General features: G+C 44.8%; 1 protein-coding gene across 10 annotated transcripts in view; it reads left to right on the forward strand.

Moving 5' to 3' along the window:
* kalrna (kalirin RhoGEF kinase a) overlaps positions 1 to 19,960 on the forward strand; it is a 980,827-nt gene that overhangs the window by 663,428 nt on the left and 297,439 nt on the right. The gene's annotated exons all lie outside the window — the stretch shown is intronic.

Raw genomic sequence — 19,960 nt, forward strand, 5'->3', positions numbered from 1 at the left:
TTAGCTGGATTTTACCATCCCCTTGATGCCGTGGGTTGTGGTGGGAAGGTCCGTAAAATGCTAGTGGGAGCGGCCCGCCACGACCCATGACACTGAGAAGGTCCCGCCGGATATTAGTGTCGGCGGCGGCGAGGCCCCTGTGCGGCCTCCCCACCCCGCCCCCCCACTCCCCATTCCTCCCCCCCCACTCCCCACTCCCCACTCCCCCCCCCACTCCCCACTCCCCACTCCCCCCCCCCCACTCCTCACTCCCCCCCCCCCACTCCCCACCGCCAAACGGTGGGGCCTTCATTAAAATATGTAAATGAGGGTAATAATCATGCAAATGAACTTACCTGCCATAGCCAGCCATCCCAAGCTGAATTTACAGCCACCAGCCGCAACTTGCACGCCATCAGAACTCCATATGGAGTTCCGAGGCGAGACACTGGTGGGGAGGAGGGAGGAGTCAAATTATCAGGGCGGGGAGGGAAGCAGGAAAAAACTTTATCTTTGGGTGGGGGAATGGTGGGAAGGGGTTTAGGGTCAAAGTTCGGGGGGGAAAGGACATTACTGATAACTAATTTTTTTAGGGGGGATAGGCCAAAAAACTATTTATGCACTGTGGGGGTTGGAGAGGGGATTGCAGGTGTGGAAAATTCTTCATTTAAATTTTAATTGAAGCAGCACCTTTAAAAATGTAAATTTCTCCTGAAGGGCTGGAAGCCCTTTAAAAATGGCGCCGGCACCGGCACCTGCAGAGTGGCGCCGGGCGCCATTGCCGGGGACGCGGTGGCCGCCTCCTCTATGTCATCGGGGGCGGCCTCTCCGCCCCCTCCTTTTAAATGAACCCCTGTGTGTTATATTGCGGGAGCTCGGCGGCGCATTTCCGTGTCGGAAGGCCGCCGACTTCACAATGCTCTACCGTGGAGCCTGGCCCGCTGACAAAATTCATCCCAGTAGGTCTGCCCTCAGGTGATTCATTAGCAACTGTCCGTAAAGCAATACATGTTGTTTGGAACATAAAGTTGTTATGTTACTGTATTTTGATCTTGGTGAGGTTGAAAGAAACAGATTAGAATTTTGTCACAGAATCAAAGGGCTAAATTTTCCCCTGCCCTGTGGAGATGAGTTTGGAGGCAGGGAGGCTGGGAAAATAGGGGGAGCTGCGTTGGGCTGGATCTCTGATGCCTTCCCGCCTCCAGGGAAATTTCCCAGGAGCATGCTGGGAACCAGGTTGGCACCCCACTCCAGGGAGGCAGGCAGCCAATTCGGACAATTCAGGCCCTAATTTAGGGCCATTTGCTGAAGGTGACGGCAGTTTCCTGCCTTCAGCCTGGCCCCCCGCTGTGTACAGAACCCGGCTGCTCCCGGGAGTCAGCTTCCTGGCGGCAGGCTGAAGGTCATCAGAGCCATGGGTTCCATGCTGCAATGAAAGGGCCGCCAGGATGAAAGGCCACATGCGTGGCCAAAACCTCCACACCGATGGCCCTATCAGCTGTGGGCCTCTTCATTCTCAAATTTGCAGAAAGCATCTGAGAGCACATCCGTGTTGAGGTGCCTTGCAATTGCCTGTCTGCCTCAGTAGCAACCACCTCTCCCGATAGGGCTGCCGTCCTGTGCTATGAAACCCTTTGATTGGACCTCCTGCCTCGGGAACCCATCAGCGATTCTTAATAGGAATGCTGAACGTAGTGATGACCAATCGCACTGCTGCCTCCTGGAAGGTTACACCCGCACACCCCTGACGAATTCTAAACTGCTCCCAATCCTCAGGCCTGTTGTTTTTTCTGGCAGATTTATATGCCTCTTCCTTGGATCAAATGCTTTCTCTAATTTTCCTTGTAAGCCATGGTTTGGCTACCTTCTCCGTTTTACTTTTGCGCCAGACAGGGATAAACAATTATATAAAATAAAAACAAGAAATGCTGGAATCACTCAGCAGGTCTGGCAGCATCTGTGGAACCGATGAAGGGTCACTGACCCGAAACGTTAACTCTGCTTCTCTTTCCACAGATGCTGCCAGACCTGCTGAGTGATTCCAGCATTTTTTGTTTTTATTTCAGATTTCCAGCATCCGCAGTATTTTGCTTTTATTTTAGGGATAAACAATTGTTGCAGTTCATCCATGCGCTCTTTAAATGTTTGCCGTTGCCTATCCACCGTCATCCCTTTAAGTAATGTTTTCCAATCTGTCATAGCCAACTCGCACCTCATACCTTCGTAGTTTCCTTTACTAAGAGTCAGGACCCTAGTCTCAGAATCAACTACGTCACTCTCCATCTTGATGAAGAATTCTATCATGTTATGGTCGTTCATCCCCAAGGAGTCTCACACCACTAGATTGTCAATTATTCCTCTCTCATTACACGATACCCAGTCCAGGATGGCCTGTTCTCTCGTTGGTATAACTGAACCATAAACTCCCTACTTTTGTATTCAGTTCCCCTCGCAATAAATGATAACATTCCATTAGCTTCCCTAATTACATGCTGTACCTGCATGCTAACCTTTTGCAATTCATGCACTAAGACACCCAAATCCATCTGCACCTCAGAGCTCTGCAATCTCTCACTATTTAGATAATATGCTTTTTTTTTAATTCTTGTGCCAAAATGGACAATTTCACATTTTCCCACATTATATTCCATTTCCCAGATCTTTGCCCACTCACTTAACCTATCTATATCCCATTGTAGCCTCCTTATGTCCTCTTCACAACTTATTTTCTGACCTATCTTTGTATCAGCAAATTTAAGTTCTATACCTTCGGTCCTTCATCCAAGTCATTTATATAAATTGTAAAAAGTTGAGGCCCCAGCGCTGATCCCTGTGGCACACCACTCATTACATTTTGCCAACCAGAAAGTGACCAATCTATGCCTACTCTCTGTTTCCTGTTAGCTAGCCAAGCTTCTATCCATGTCAATATGTTACCCTCTACACCAATAGGTTTTATTTTCTGCAATAACCTTTGATATGGCACCTTATCAAATGCCTTCTGGAAATCTAAGTGCAGTACATAATCTCTGTGTTTCTTCCGGTGCCACGGGCTAGTGAGTATATGAATAGGAGGTTAGAGCAGATGAATGCATGGTTGGGGAGTTGGTGCAGGAGGGAGGGCTTTCGATTCTTGGAATCACTGGGCCTGTTTCTGGCGAAGGTGGAATCTGTATAAGATGGACTGGTTGCACCTGAATCAGAACGGGACCAGCATCCTTGTTGGGAGGTTTGCTAGTGCTGTTGGGGGGTGGGGTTTAAACTAATCTGGCAGGGGGATGGGATGCAGAGTGGAAGCATAGTAGGGGGTGATGGACAATCAAATATAAATGTGAAGCTAACTCAGTCCGGAGGACAGATTAAATGTAGACCTGTTAAGGCTCAGGCAGATAATGCGAGGCTGGATTACTAGTAAGGCAGATGAATTGAAGGTGTTGATTAACACATGGGAATATGATATTATTGCTATTACTGAGACATGGTTGAGGGAAGGGCAGAACTGGCAGCTTAATATCCCAGGGTATAGAATCTTCAGACATGATAGGGGAGGTGGTAAAAGAGGAGGTGGCATTGCACTGTTGATTAAAGAGACAATTACTGCAGTAAGGAGGGATGATATCTTAGAAGGTTCCTCTAATGAGGCCATATGGGTAGAACTTAAAAAGGGGGCTATTACTTGGCTGGGAGTGTACTACAGGCCTCCAAACAGTCAGGCATTGGTAGCGGAGCAGATATGTAGGCAAATCTCAGAGAGGTGCAATAATAAGAGGGTAATAATAGTAGGGGATTTCAACTTCCCCTTTATTAGAGGGGATAGTCTTAGTGCAAAAAGGTTAAAGGGGGTGGAATTCTTCAGGTGCATTCAGGAGAGCTTTTTGAGTCAGCACGTAGAGAGTCCTACAAGAGGAGGGGCAGTACTGGACTTAATCCTAGGGAATGAAGCCAGACAAGTGGTAGAAGTGTCAGTGTGGGAGCATTTCGGGGATAGTGACCATAACTCTGTAAGATTTAAGGTTGCATGGAAAAGGACATAGAGGGACCGGAAATAAGAGTACTGAGTTGGGGGAAGGCAGATTTCAATAGGATAAAACAGAATCTGGCCAAAGTGAACTGGGAGCAGCTTCTTATAGGAAAGTCTACATCAAACCAGTGGGAGTCATTTCGAAGGGAAATTGTGAGGGTTCAGGTGCAGCATGTTCCTGTAAAGGTGAAAAGTAGGACCAACAGGTCAAGGGAACCCTGGAGGTCAAGGGATATGGAGGATTGGATAAGGGAAAAAAAAGAGACGTATGGCAGATTCAGAGTGCTGAAAACAGAGGAAGCCCTGGAGGAGTATAGAAAGTGTAGGTGAGTACTTAAAAATGTAATTAGGAGAGCAAAGAGGGGGCATGAAAAATCACTGGCAGACAAGATAAAGGAAAATCCCAAGGCGTTTTATAAGTATGTTAGGGACAAGAGGATAACCAGGGAAAAAGTGGGGCCTATTAGGGATCAAAGAGGCAATCTGTGTGTGGAGCCGGAGGACATAGGTGAAGTTTTGAACAATTACTTTTCATCTATGTTCACTATGGAGAGGGAGGATGTAGGTGTAGTGATCAGGGAGGGGGATTGTGATATACTTGATCAAATTAGCATTGAAATTAGCTGTATTAGCGGGCTTAAAGGTGGATAAATCCCCAGACCCAGATGAGATGTATCCCAGGCTGCTATTTGAGGCAAGGGAGGAGATAGCGGGAGCTCTGACACAATTTTTCAGATCCTCTCTGGCCACAGAAGAGGAACCAGAGGATTGGAGGACAGCGAATGTGGTACCATTATTCAAGAAGGGTAGCAGGGATAAACTAGGTAATTACAGGCCGGTGAGTCTAACATCAGTGGTAGGGAAATTATTGGAAAAATTCTGAGACAGTATTAATCTCCACTTGGAGAGGCAGGGATTAATCAGGGATAGTCAGCATGGCTTTGTCAGGGGGAGATCGTGTCTAACAAATCTGATTGAATTTATCGAGGAGGTGACTAGAGGTATGGATAAGGGTAGTGCAGTTGATGTGGTCTATATGGACTTCAGTAAGGCTTTTGATAAGGTCCCGCATGGGAGATTGGTTAAGAAAGTAAAAGTCCATGGGATCCAGGGTAATTTGACAAATTGGATTCAAAATTGGCTCAGTGGCAGGAGGCAGAGGGTGATGGTAGAGGGTTGTTTTTGCGATTGGAGGCCTGTGACCAGTGGTGTGCCGCAGGGATCGGTGCTGGGACCCTTACTGTTTGTAGTGTACGTTAATGATTTAGACGTGAATATAGGAGGTATGATCAGTCAGTTCGCAGACGACACGAAAATTTGTGGTGTCGTGAATAGTGAGGAGGAAAGTCTTAGACTACAGGACGATAGTAGTCCTGTTGGCAGAACCCTTAAGAGTATTGACAGGCAGAGAGATCTGGGCGTACAGGTCCACAGATCACTGAAAGTGACAACACATGTGGATAAGGTAGTCAGGAAGGCATACGACATGCTTGCCTTCATCAGTCAGGGCAGAGAGTATAAAAATTGGCAAGTCATGCTGCAGCTGTACAGAACCTCAGTTGGGCCACACTTAGAATATTGCATACAATTCTGGTCGCCACACTACCAGAAGGATGTGGAGGCTTTGGGGAGAATGCAGAGGAGGTTTGCCAGGATGTTGCCAAGTCTGGAGGGTATTAGCTATGAGGAGAGCTTGGATAAACTCGGTTAACGTTTTGGGTCAGTGACCCTTCTTCGGAACTGACAAATATTTGAAATGTCACAGGTTATAAGCAAGTGAGGTGGGGGTGGGGCAAGAGATAACAAAAGAGAAGGTGTAGATTGGACAAGGCCACATAGCTGACCAAAAGGTCATGGAGCAAAGGCAATCGCAGGAGGTGCGATACCTGCCCATTTACCTCCTCTCTCCTCACTATCCCAGGCCCCAAACACTCCTTTCAGGTGAAGCAGTGATTTACTTGTACTTCTTTCAATGTAGTATACTGTATTCGCTGCTCACAATGTGGTCTCCTCTACATTGGGGAGACCAAGCGCAGACTGGGTGACCGCTTTGCGGAACACCTCCGCTCAGTCCGCAAGCAGGACCCTGAGCTTCCGGTTGCTTGCCATTTCAACACTCCCCCCTGCTCTCATGCTCACATCTCTGTCCTGGGATTGCTGCAGTGTTCCAGTGAACATCAAGGCAAGCTCGAGGAACAGCATCTCATCTACCGATTAGGCACACTACAGCCTGCTGGACTGAACATTGAGTTCAATAATTTCAGAGCATGACAGCCCCCCATTTTACTTTCATTTTTAGTTATTTTTTCTTTTTTTCTTTGTTACATTTTTTACAATCTCTTTTTTGTTTTGCATTTATTTCATTTCATCTTAGTTTGTTCAGTTTGCTTACCCACTGTTTTTTTTCATGTTTGCACTTGCTGCTGTTCAATATTCAATCTGTTTACACCTTATCTGTACTAATGCTTTGTCTTTCAACACACCATTAACATATTGTTTGCCTTTGCTCCATGTCCTTTTGGTCAGCTATGTGACCTTGTCCAATCTACACCTTCTCCTTTGTTATCTCTTGCCCCACCCCCACCTCACTTGCTTTTACCTGTGACATTTCTAATATTTGTTAGTTCCGAAGACAGGTCACTGACCCGAAATGTTAACTCTGCTTCTCTTTCCACAGATGCTGCCAGACCTGCTGAGTGGTTACAGCATTTCTTGTTTTTATTTCAGATTTCCAGCATCCGCAGTATTTTGCTTTTATTATATTGGATAAACCCGGATTGTTTTCACTGGAACGACGGAGGTGGAGGGGTGACATGATAGAGGTTTACAAAGTTAGGAGTGGATAGTCAGAAGCTTTTTTCCCAGGGTGGAAGAGTCAGTTACTAGGGGACATAGGTTTAAGGTGCGAGGGACAAAGTTTAGAGGGGATGTGCGAGGCACGTTTTTTACACAGAGGGTGGTGAGTGCCTGGAATTGCTGCCAGGGGAGGTGGTGGAAGCAGGTACGATAGCGACGTTTAAGAGGCATCTTGACAAATACATGAATAGGATGGAAATAGAGGGATACGGACCCCAAAACTGCAGAAGGTTTTAGTTTAGACAGGCATCAAGATCGGTGCAGGCTTGGAGGGCCGAATGGCGTGTTCCTGTGCTGTACTGTTCTTTGTTCTTGTTCTTTGACATGTATGGGCGTCAGGCCCCCCCATATTGTCCCGATGTTGGGGTTCCGATGACCACCAGAAAATTCAGCCGTTGAATTGTACAACACAGTGAGGAAGAAAGCTGCAGACTGCAGAAAGATATTAATTGACTGGTCAGGTAAACCAAAAGGTGGTAAATGTAATTCAGTCTGGAGATATGTGAGGTAATGCATTTGGGAAGGGCAAACAAGGCAAGGAAATATACAATAAATGGTAGGATACTGATAAATGTCGAGGACTAGAGGGACCTTGGAGTGCATGTCCACAGATGCTTGGAGGTAGCAAGTCAGGAAGGTAAGGTGATTAAAGAAGGCATACAAGACACATTCTTTTATTAGCTGAGGCATATAAGAGCAGGGAGGTCATGCTAGAACTGTGTAAAACATTCGTTAGACTACAGTTAGTGTACTGGGTACCATTCTGGGCACCACATTGCAGAAAGGATGTGATCGCACTGGAGAGGGTACAGAGGAGATTTACGAGGATGTTGCCAGGACTGGAGCATTTTAGCTATGAGGAAAGATTGGATAGGCTGGGGTAGTTTTTTTTGGAACAGAGGAGGCTGAAGAGGTATTTAAGTGAGGTGTATAAACTTATGAGGGGGCTGGATAGAGTCGATAGGAAGGACATATTTCCCTGAGCAGAGAGGTCAATAACCAGGGGACCTAGATTTAAAGTAATTGGCAGGAGGGGCGTTGAGAATTTTTTTTCAGCCACAGAGTGGTGGGGATCTGGAGCTTACTGCCAATAGAGGCAGAGACCGTCATCACATTTTAAAAATATTTGGATATGCACTTGAAGTGCTGTAACCTACAGGGCTATGGACCAAGAGCTGGAAAGTATGATTTAGTTGGATAGCTCTTTTTCAGCCACTACAGATATGATGGGTCAAGTGGTGGCCTCCTGTGCCGTATAAGTTCTGTGATTCCAGAAGGAGGCCATATGGCTCATTGTGCCTGTACCAGCTCTCTGAAAGGGCTATACCATTAGTTTCACTGCATTTACCTTTTCTCTCTACACTTCTCATTTTTTCTTTTTCAAATATTTATCCATTTCCCTTTTAAAAGCTATTACAGAATTTGTTTTTGATACTGCATTTCATGTCAACCCTGCTCTTATCACCCTGTGCAAAAGAATTTCTCCTAACCTCCACAAATTCTTTTGCTGATTATTTTAAATATATACCCTCTAGTTACCAAGTTACTGAACAATGGAAATAGTTCTTCCTGATGAAAACACCTCATAATTTTCAAAACCTCTATTAAACCTTTTTTTGAATGACAGAAGCCCAGTTTCAGTAGTGTTTCTTCATGGCGAAAGCTTCTTATCTCTTGTATCGTTTTAGTGAATCACTGTGGACACAGTTATCTAACTGCACCCTAAACAATAATTAATCTAAATTTCGCATTATCTCTTTGCTTTTGCATTCTGTACCATATTTAGGAGTGAACTTTTAGCTTAGTGGTAGCATTCCTGCCTCTGAGTCAAAACTTGAAGTCAAAACAGAAAGTGCTGGAAATACTCAGCAGGTCTGGCAGCATCTGTGGAGAGAGAAGCAGAGTTAACGTTTCAGGTCTGTGACACTTCATCAGAACTGGCAAAGGTTAGAAAAGAATTAGGTTTTAAGCAAGTGAAGGGTTGGGGGTTGGGTTTGGTGGGGAAGGGAACAAAAGGGAAGGTGTGTGATAGGGCAGAGGGCAGGAGAAATTGTCATGGGACAAAGGCAAAGAGTGTGTCAATGCTTGTGGTGAAAGACAAAGCATTAGTTCAGAGAGAGTATTAATGGCAGAATAATGAGCAGCTCTGTCTACATGAAAAACAGGCACATGGTTAAAAAATAAAATAAAATAATAGAAAAATATTTTTTAAAAGGCCAGTCAACTATACCATAATTCGGCAGGAGCTGGGGAATGTAGATTGGGAGCAGCTGTTTGAAGATAAATCCACATTTGATACGTGGGAGGCTTTTATAAAGAGAGGTTGATTAGCATGCAGGAGAGACATGTTCCTGTGAAAATGAGGGATAGAAATGGCAAGATTAGGGAACCATGGATGACAGGTGAAATTGTGAGACTAGCTAAGAGGAAAAAGGAAGCATACATAAGGTCTCGGCGGCTGAAGAAAAACGAAGCTTTGGAAGAATATCGAGAATGTAGGACCAATCTGAAACGAGGAATTAAGAGGGCTAAAAGGGGTCATGAAATATCTTTAGCAAACAGGGTTAAGGAAAATCCCAAAGCCTTTTATTCATATATAAGGAGCAAGAGGGTAACTAGAGAAAGGATTGGCCCACTCAAGGACAAAGGAGGAAAATTATGCATGGAGTCAGAGAAAATGGGTGAGATTCTAAACGAGTACTTTGCATCGGTATTCACCGAGGAGAGGGACATGACGGATGTTGAGGTTAGGGACAGATGTTTGATTACTCTAGGTCAAGTCGGCATAAGGAGGGAGGAAGTGTTGGGTATTCTAAAAGGCATTAAGGTGGACAAGTCCCCAGGTCCGGATGGGATCTATCCCAGGTTACCGAGGGAAGCGAGAGAGGAAATAGCTGGGGCCTTAACAGATATCTTTGCAGCATCCTTAAACACGGGTGAGGTCCCGGAGGACTGGAGAATGGCTAATGTTGTCCCCTTGTTTAAGAAGGGTAGCCGGAATAATCCAGGTAATTATAGACCGGTGAGCCTGACGTCAGTGGTAGGGAAGCTGCTGGAGAAGATACTGAGGGATCGGATCTTTTCCCATTTGGAAGAAAATGGGATTATCAGTGATAGGCAACACGGCTTTGTGCAGGGAAGGTCATGTCTTACCAACTTAATAGAATTCTTTGAGGAAGTGACAAAGTTGATTGATGAGGGAAGGGCTGTAGATGTCGTATACATGGACTTCAGTAAGGCGTTTGATAAGGTTCCCCATGGTAGGCTGATGGAGAAAGTGAAGTCGCATGGGGTCCAGGGTGTACTAGCTAGATGGATAAAGAACTGGCTGGGCAACAGGAGACAGAGAGTAGCAGTGGAAGGGAGTTTCTCAAAATGGAGACGTGTGACCAGTGGTGTTCCACAGGGATCCGTGTTGGGACCACTGTTGTTTGTGATATACATAAATGATTTGGAGGAAAGTATAGGTGGTCTGATTAGCAAGTTTGCAGACGACACTAAGATTGGTGGAGTAGCAGATAGTGAAGGGGACTGTCAGAGAATACAGCAGAATATAGATAGATTGGAGATTTGGGCAGAGAAATGGCAGATGGAGTTCAATCCGGGCAAATGCGAGGTGATGCATTTTTGAAGATCCAATTCAAGAGTGAACTATACAAGTTCAAGAGTGAAAAGTCCTGGGGAAAATTGATGTACAGAGAGATTTGGGTGTTCAGGTCCATTGTTCCCTGAAGGTGGCAACGCAGGTCAATAGAGTGGTCAAGAAGGCATATGGCATGCTTTCCTTCATCGGACGGGGTATTGAGTACAAGAGTTGGCAGGTCATGTTACAGTTGTATAAGACTTTGGTTCGGCCACATTTGGAATACCGCGTGCAGTTCTGGTCGCCACATTACCAAAAGGATGTAGATGCTTTGGAGAGAGTGCAGAGGAGGTTCACCAGGATGTTGCCTGGTATGGAGGGCGCTAGCTATGAAGAGAGGTTGAGTAGATTAGGATTATTTTCATTAGAAAGACAGAGGTTGATGGGGGGACCTGATTGAGGTGTACAAAATCATGAGAGGTATAGACAGGGTGGATAGCAAGAAGCTTTTTCCCAGAGTGGGGGATTCAATTACTAGGGGTCACGAGTTCAAAGTGGGAGGGGAAAAGTTTAGGGGGGATATGCGTGGAAAGTTCTTTACGCAGAGGGTGGTGGGTGCCTGGAACGCGTTGCCAGCGGAGGTGGTAGACGCAGGCACGATAGCGTCTTTTAAGATGTATCTAGACAGATACATGAATGGGCAGGAAGCAAAGAGATACAGACCCTTAGAAAATAGGCGACAGGTTTAGATAGAGGATCTGGATCGGCGCAGGGTTGGAGGGCCGAAGGGCCTGTTCCTGTGCTGTAATTTTCTTTGTTCTCTTTGTTCTTTGTTCATGCTCTGAAATTATTGAACTCAATGTTCAGTCCGTAAGGTTGTAGAGTGCCTAATTGAAAGATCAGGTGCTGCTCCTCAAGCTTGAGTTGATGTTCACGGGAACACTGCAGCAGGCCAAGGACACAATGTGGGCCTGACAGCAGTGAAGTCTTCGAGCCCCACTCCAGATAGTCTCAATGAGTGGAGACTAGAATAGGGTCTTTAAATACTGAGTTGATATCAATGGGGTACTCATGCCCAGGTGGAGTGACCACTCAGTGGTCTTTCCCCGCCTTCAAGTTAGAAGGGTTAGGCTTGGCCCCATTCCAGACAATCTCGGCAAGTGGAAACTGTAGTGTTGGCTTTGAATACTGGTTTGATATTCAGTGGCGGTACATGTGGCTGATGGGTGCAGGTGGCTCTCCCGTATCATGAAGGTCGGGTTGGGCTTTTTGCCTTGGTTGCATCTTACCAAGGACAAGGTACACTGAAGATAAAAATTGCAAGGAAGGCAAGCTACCCTTCCCTGAACACAATGAACAGATGGACCCCTATTTATAAAACCCAAGATTCAATATTCGTTATTTAACAGTGTTTACAGATTGTCCACCCACTTTTAAATATTTGTGTTCCTGAACCCCTAATTTTCTCTGCTTCTCCACTTTTTTTTTTATTCTTTCATGGGATGTGGGTGTCGCAAGCCAGGCCAGCATTTATTGCCCATCTCTAATTGCCCTTGAACTAAGTGGCTTGCTAGGCCATTTCGAGGGCATGTAAGAGTCAACCACATTGCTGTGGGTCTGGAGTTACATGTAGGCCAGACCAGGTAAGGACAGCAGATTTCCTTCCCTCAAGGACGTTAGTGAACCAGATGGGTTTTTACAACAATCGACAATGGTTTCATGGCCATCATTAGACTAGCTTTAAATTCCAGATTTATTAATTGAATTCAAATTCCACCTTCTGCTGTGGTGGGATTCGAACCCATGTCCCCAGAGCAATACCTGGGTCTCTGGGTTACTAGTCCAGTGACAATACCAGTATGCCACCACCTCCCCCCCATTATAGTGTATATGTTAATTTCCACTGACTTCAATAGAGAGGACAATCAGGAGGCATAAGTAATGGGCGGCCAATCCACTACCACCCATTTTGCACCCCCGCTGAGGTTAAATTACAGCCCTATGTGTTTAACTCCAAGGACTGCAGTAGCACTTTGGGAATAAAATAAGCAATATAACAGCATAGAAGGTTTTGGAAAGTGTCTCAGTTACACTTAATTACAAATTTGCTAGCCTATGAATTTTATTACTTCTTTCTTATAAAATTTTGTTTTATGTTTATATAAAAATTTCATGGAAAAGAAGAAGCATATGAACTTCAGCTTTAAAAGTTTTTTTATGCCAACCTAGTCCAACGTTAGGTCTCTGACTACGTTTGCTGTACAAATACACTGCCGCTCCAAATCATCGAAATGGACTTTGGCTTTTGAAATGGGGTGCAACATGTTAGGACGATTAAACCTTGGATTTTATTTGTTGTGACTTGTTGGAACTGTAAAGGTTCATTAATTTCTTTGAGCACAATGAAACATTCCTTTTTTTTGCTTATTGTATTTTGACCTACTAAATGTTCTCTGCAGTTTTCTAATGCTATTGGTCTATTCATTTTAAAAAGGAACAAATTTTAGCATGAAAATTTTATTTTAATAGAATCCAAGTAGGGATATCATTTGATTCATATGTAGCATTTATCTGAGTCAGTGTACATTCAGTTAATAAGAAACTGCTTTATCACCAAGTTGCCAGTTTCAAAGTACAGAGGCAGTACTTTGGAATTTCTGAATGTGAATTTGCACAATAAATCCAGTCTAATATTGGACATGGTACCCTTAAGATTATCCAAAAGCATATCCAAAAAAAATCACTGTGGCATACTTAATAATTTTCCAAAATGGAATTTTAACGCTGCACAAAGAACTCTTTATTTCAAGGCTTGCTGCATTTTAGCACTCTGAGTTAAACCTTGCTAGGTCAGAGACAAAGTGATTTAATCTAAACAGAAAACTGGTGTGTGACAGCATTTGAGATAATGAAGTCGATTGATCAACTTGCATAAGAAGAGGTAAGTTAATATCCTGTTAGTTAAGGCTTTAAATGTTACTTACTCAGGCCTGGAAATGTGATAGTTTGCATGCTGTCAGAAAATCAGTTGTTTTGTTTAGTGAGGCAGACAGAGCAGAAATAATGTTTCCCAATATTGACAGTAAGCTGTTGTTGAGGATTATCCACTAACCCCTGGAAACAAGTGTGTGTTTATCATCAGGTGGGGACAGCATCTAGCTTGACTGTCTTTGAATCGTCTGCCTATACCATTGCCAAGACTCATGTAAATGGGTGAGTCACTGAGTATAACTCAGCAAGAAGTCAATTCTTTCAAGAGGGGGAAAAAATGAAGCGAAAGAAAAGGAAATTTTTTTTTTTACTGGAGCCTTGGCTTCCTCCTCCATAATCGGCAAAACAGGCATGTATTCCCATTGAATGTTGTACTCTTCCTGCAGATGTTGTGACTTAAAAAAAAGTACATATGACTGAATACCAAAATAGCTCCGTGAAATCAGCAGAGTATAAAATGGCAGTTGAAAAAAGACTTGTGAAATGATGCAACGATTAATATAAAACACATCTTTGTACCTATGTCATATGTGGGGCTAAAATCAGTTATGCCCATTAATATTTCATATCCATGCTACTGAATGTTCGTCATATGCATTTTTCTGGCAACTGAAAGCTACATTTTTGTCAAGCGTCCAAAACTTCATTCTGAAGAAATTATTACCCAGAAACATTTCCAAATGGGTATCTAATGCTTCAGATCATAATCAACAGTTCAAATAGGAATCTGAATCGGGCTGACTTCCCGCATGAGATATTTTCAGAAAGAACAGTACACATAATCACATTGATATTCATAGCTAGGCACCAACTGTTCATTTAGCACACCAGACCTGTCTAAGTCTTTCAGAGACATATGTCAATCATAAGAAGATGGTAATGTCAATTACATTTAACAAAGTGACAACTGAAATAGATGGATATAGTTATCGCGCTCACTGGTAAACTGCCATGTAAGTATAACAGTTCCGTGTTCTCTTTTTCTTGGGTCAATGTTTTTGGTATGGAAGAGAATTTCCTGCAAGCTACACATAGCCAAACTTCGCATTTGCCAGCTCTCTTTCAAAGCCAAGCATAGAAATGAATGGACAGGTCAGCAGATATTACAGATCAGCAGTGCTGCAAACAGTTGCAAAAATATTTTTCAAACAGAGACATTAACAGCAAATGATGTTAAGCTAGATTTTCCTCTGTTAGTGGGGAAAGAAACCCATGATAATTTAGTAGCAAAATGGTGTCCACTCGTCTTCCGGACACCATCTTGGGTGAGGGCATTAGCACAGGCCTTATGTGTGCATGTGGAAGTAAGCAGATCGTGATGTCATTAGGCATTTAGCGCAAATTTGATGCCAGATCTGCCATTTTGAACCTTGGCGTTCTACTTAATGCTCTCTCTTAAACACACACAGCTCAGCATACATTTAGCAGCAATAAGGACACTCCCCACCCCACTCCAGTGCTATTTAAAGGCATCATCAATAACTTGCAGATTGGTTGCTGATTACTTTCTGCTGGCTCTATTTGTGTTTGTGGACGTGCCGGGTGTTTGGAGGAGTTGATAACAGTTGACAAAGTCCGCAGGGAGTGGTGCTGCATGTGGGGAAGGCATTGCTTCAGATTGCATGAGGGCTCTGAGCACATTACTTGCTCCCAGTCATGGGGTCTATAGTAACAATTCCCATTGGGCTGCAGCATGAGAGCAAGATGGTGTAGACGCAGCAACTAAGAATACAAGCTGCTACCAGAGGGAGAAGGAGGAAGGGAAATAGGACTCTCAGCTGGAGGCCTTATCCATCTAGGATTTTCCAGGAGCAGCTTTTCTACCTCCACCTAAGCCTGGTGCAGTGTGTTCAGTGATTCATCAAGGAGGTGGTCACAAAGCTTTGCCACCTTTTGGAACCAGATCTGCAACCCAACAGCAGGGTAAGGATGGCATTGCCAATGGTAGTGAAGGTGACCATGGCCCTTAGTTTCTTCATGACCTGGTTCTTACAGGCTGGAACAGGTGACACAGCTAATGTCTCCCAGTTTGCCATTCATTGCTGCATCATGTTCTGAATACTGGGACGGGGACTTCATCATCTCTCTTAGCAGAGAAAAGCAGGAGCGGTATGCATGGGGCTTTGCCAGGATAGCGGGCTTCCGCAAGGTTCAGGGTGCACACACGTGACTTTGTGGGCACAGCATCTCAATTCTGAGATCTACCGCAACTGCAAAGATTATCACTCACTCAATGTGCAGTCAGTGTGACCATGCTCAGCCCATTATGCTGGTAAATGCCCACTATCCTGGCAGTAGTTAGGATGCATTCATTCCACACCAGTCTGCTATTCCAACAATCTTTCAGCCATCATGTCAAATGAGGGCTGTCCGCTGTACATCTGGCTAATGACTCGCCTCTGAAGTCCAACTACACATGGCCAACACGCATATGATGACAGCTATGCTGCTACGAGAAACATTATTGAGTAGTCGATTTTGATGCTGAAGCAATGGTTCCACTGCCTGGACTGCTCTGGAGGAGCTCTCCAGTACTCATCTGAGCAAGTTTCCCGATTCATGGTGATGTGTTGCATCCTTCACAATCTAGCAATCATGAGGGACAGCCCTTGCTACAACAGATTCGACAAAGACCTCAGAAGGAGGAGGAAGAAAAGAAAAAGGAGGAGGAAGGAAGGAAGGAGGTAGCTGGCACATCACGTTCCAGGCGGGCTGTCAGCGAGTGCATCATTCGATTCTGGTTCCCGTGGGAATAATACCCCAGATCTCCATACAAAACTAAAATACTATGATGCTGGAAATCTAAAATAAAAACAGAAAATGCTGGAAATACTCAGCAGGTCAGACAGTATCTATGGAAAGAGAAGCAGAGTTAAGGGGCAGAATTTTACTGGCCCATGGAGGCGGAGGCTGGCAAAATGACATGGGCCCGTGTCGGGCCGGCTTCCCAACATCTTCCCACCGCCAACCAATTTTACAAGAGGCAGGCAGTGGGACAGTTCAGTGGCAGACACATCGGCGGTCGGCAGGTAATTAAAGTCATTAAACAGCCAATTATCAGGTATTTGCCTATCTTTTTCCGATTTTACAAATGGCACATGGATGCATAGAAGCTTAGTGCCTCACCTCCTTAAAGGAGGCGAGGTCTGAGCGGCAGGTGAGTTGTGGATGGATCTGGCAGCCATACTTTGAAGCTGTCTGCAGACTGTGTCTTGAAGAAGCTATGCTATCGAGTTTGGAAGCACTGAAGATGTTGGTGCCAAAGTGAAGTACTTAGTGGAGGGATGTCTCCAAGCAGCCACTGGAAGCAAGACAAGCTTCTTGTGAGGCTCATCGCAATGGAGGCTTTATTTGGCTATAGGGTCAATACTTTCAGAGTTTGACTTCTCCAGTGAGGAGGAGAGTGGCACAGAGATGGGCAGGCAGACACATGGAGTGCCTGCGCAGTGACCAGGGGAGCTCCAGCAGCTTAAGGAAACCATTGAATGTGGATGAGGAGGACGCACAAGGGCAAGAAGGCAGCCTCATGGTCGTGGAAGGCACTACCCAGTTCAAAGGGTGTACTCTTAGAGGCTCAGCTTCATGGAGATGTCTGAGATTTCAGTGTCTATGAAGACTGTGTCTCGCAGGTGGTGGCTGGAGCAGGAGTTGATGCTATTAAGAAATGCTTGATGTTCAATGCCTGCAGCATTAAAGGTGATGTTGGCACTCAATTTTTTTACCTATGGTTTGTTCCAGGGATCATCTGGAGATCTGTGTGCCTGTAATTACTCTGTAATTACTTGGTCTACCCATTTCTTGTGAGGCTCAGCTTCATGGAGCTGTCAGCAGTCAGCAGCACATGCTGCACAAAGGTGGTCACAAATGCCATGTACCATCGGGCTGGGCAATATATCAAGTTCACAACTGATCGGGCCAGTCAGCTGGGAGGGCAGTTGGCTTCAGGGCCATGGTTGGAATTCTCCAGGTGCAGGGTGTCATTGACTACTCATGTGGCCTTAGAGGCTCCCTCAGAGCAGCCAGGTGTCTTTGTGAACAGGATGGAATTCCACTCCATGAATGTTCAAGTTGTCTGTGACCACTGCAAGTGGATCATGCAGGTGTGCGCGAGGTTTATGGGAAGCTGCCACAACTCCTACATTCTTAGACAGTCCCACTTTCCCCTGCTTTCCAAGCCACCCGAACTCCTTCGTGGCTGGATACTGGGGGTCAAGCGGTATCCACTGAAGTCATGACTTCTGACCCCTGTATCCAATCCCAACACACAGGCAGCAAAGACAGACAAATGCTACATTTGACTACGAGGGCCAGCATCGAGCAGGCCATTGGCCTTTTGAAGATGAGGTTTAGATGCCTCGCTAGTTCTGGGGGACCCCTGCAATAAGCATCATCAAGGGCATCCTGCATCATTGTCATTTGCTGTGTATTGCACAACCTGGTGCTCCAGAATCGAGTAACACTGGAGCCAAAGGAAGATACTGAGTAAGCAGCATCCATAGAGGAGAAGGAGGAGGATGAGCATGAGGTGTCTCAACAGGTTCTAGCCAAGGAAGCTGGTGCTGCGGGTCCTGGCTGACCGGACAGCGACATGCATGGCAGGGAGACTCGGAACTCTCAGACGTTTCTATGTTCACTAAAGAAGAAGGTGGGACTAACAAATCCAGAGCCCCCTGGATGTCAAGGGGCTTAAAGGAGAGGATAAAGAAAAAAAGGGATGCTTATGACAGATACTGAGGGCTCAATACTGCAGAAAATCTGAAGGATTATAAGAGATGTAGGGCTGAAATTAAAAAGGAAATTAAGAAACTAAGGAGAGGACATGAAAAAATACTGGCAATTGAAATCAAGGAAAATCCAGTTTTTTAAAAAATAAATACATAAAGAGCAAGAGGATAACTAAAGAAAGAGTAAGGGCTATTAGGGACCTTAGGCGTAACCTGTGTGTGGAGGTGGAGGATATTGGTATGGTTCTTAATGAATACTTTGCATCTGTTTTCACAAAAGAGAGGGATGATACAGACATTACAATCAGGGAGGAGTGTGAAATAGTAAATGAAATTAATACAGTGAGAGAGGCAGTACCAAGTACACCTCTTTGAAAGTGGATAAAGCCCCAGGCCTGGATAAAATGTTAAATGTAGGCTGTTAAGAAAACCAAGAGAAGAAATAATGGAGGCTCTGGCCATCATTTTCCAATCCTCTCTGGCAAAGGTGTGGTGCTGGAAGACTGCTGGTAGTGTACCATTGTTTAAAAAGGGAGAAATGGGTAGACCAAGTAATTACAGGCTGGTCAGCCTAACCTCGGTGGTTGGAAAATTATTGGGAAAAGTTCTGAAGGACAGGATAAATTTTTATTTAGAAACACACAGATTAATCAAAAACAGTCAGCATGGATTTGTAAAGGGAATGTCATGTCTGACTAACATAATTGAATTTTTTGAGGAGGTAATGCATTTGATGTAGTCTATATGGATTTTAGCAACACTTTTGACAAGGTCCCACATGGCAGACTGCTCATGAAAGTAGAAGCCCATGGTATCCAAGACAAAGTGGCAAGTTGAATCCAAAATTGACTCAGAAGCAGGAAGCAAAAGGTAATGGTCGATGAGTGTTTTTGTGACTGGAAGGCTGTTTCCAGTGGGGTTGCACAGGGCTCAGTACTAGGTCCCTTGCCTTTTGTGGCATATTTCAATGATTTTCTCTTAAATGCAGGAGGTATGATTAAGAAGTTTGCAGACGATACAAAAATTGCCATGTGCTTGATAATGAAGAAGAAAGCTGTGAACTGCAGGAAGATATCAATGGACTAGACAGGTGGGCAGAACAATGGCAAACGGAGTTCAATCCAGAGAAGTGTGAGGTAATGCATTTGGGGAAGGGCAACAAGGCACTCCAGAATACACAATAAGTGGCAGGATACTGAGAAATGTAGAGGAACAGAAGGATCTTGGAGTGCATGTCCACAGATCCCTGAAGGTGGCTGGGCAGGTTGATAAGGTGGTCAAGAAAGCATATGGGGTAATTGCCTTTATTAGCCGTAGCATAGAATATAAGAGCAGGGAGGTATGAAACACTAATTAGGCCACAGCTGGAGTACTGTGTGCAGTTCTGGTTACCGCACTATAGGAATAATGTGTGCACTGGAGAGAGTACAGAGGAGATTTACAAGGATGTTGCCTGAACTGGAGAATTTTAGCTATAAACAAAGATTGGATAGGCTGCGGCTGTTTTCTTTGGAACAGAGGAGGCTGAGGGGAGACCTAATTGAAGTGTATAAAATTATGAGGGGTCTAGTGGTGGAGTAGATAAAAAGGCCCTATTCCCCTTGGTTGAGAGGTCCATAACCAGAGGGCATAGATTTAGTGTAAGAGGTAGACGGTTTACAGGGGATTTGAGGGGTATTTTTTTCACCCAGCGATCTGGAACTCACTGTTTGAAAGGTTGGTGGAGGCAGAAACGTTCATAACATTTAAAAAGTACTTGGATATGCACTTGGAGTGCCGGAACCTACAGGGCTGCAGACTAAGAGC

This window comes from Heterodontus francisci, chromosome 7 (genome assembly GCF_036365525.1).
Source record: "Heterodontus francisci isolate sHetFra1 chromosome 7, sHetFra1.hap1, whole genome shotgun sequence".
Taxonomy (NCBI): Eukaryota; Metazoa; Chordata; class Chondrichthyes; order Heterodontiformes; family Heterodontidae; genus Heterodontus; species Heterodontus francisci.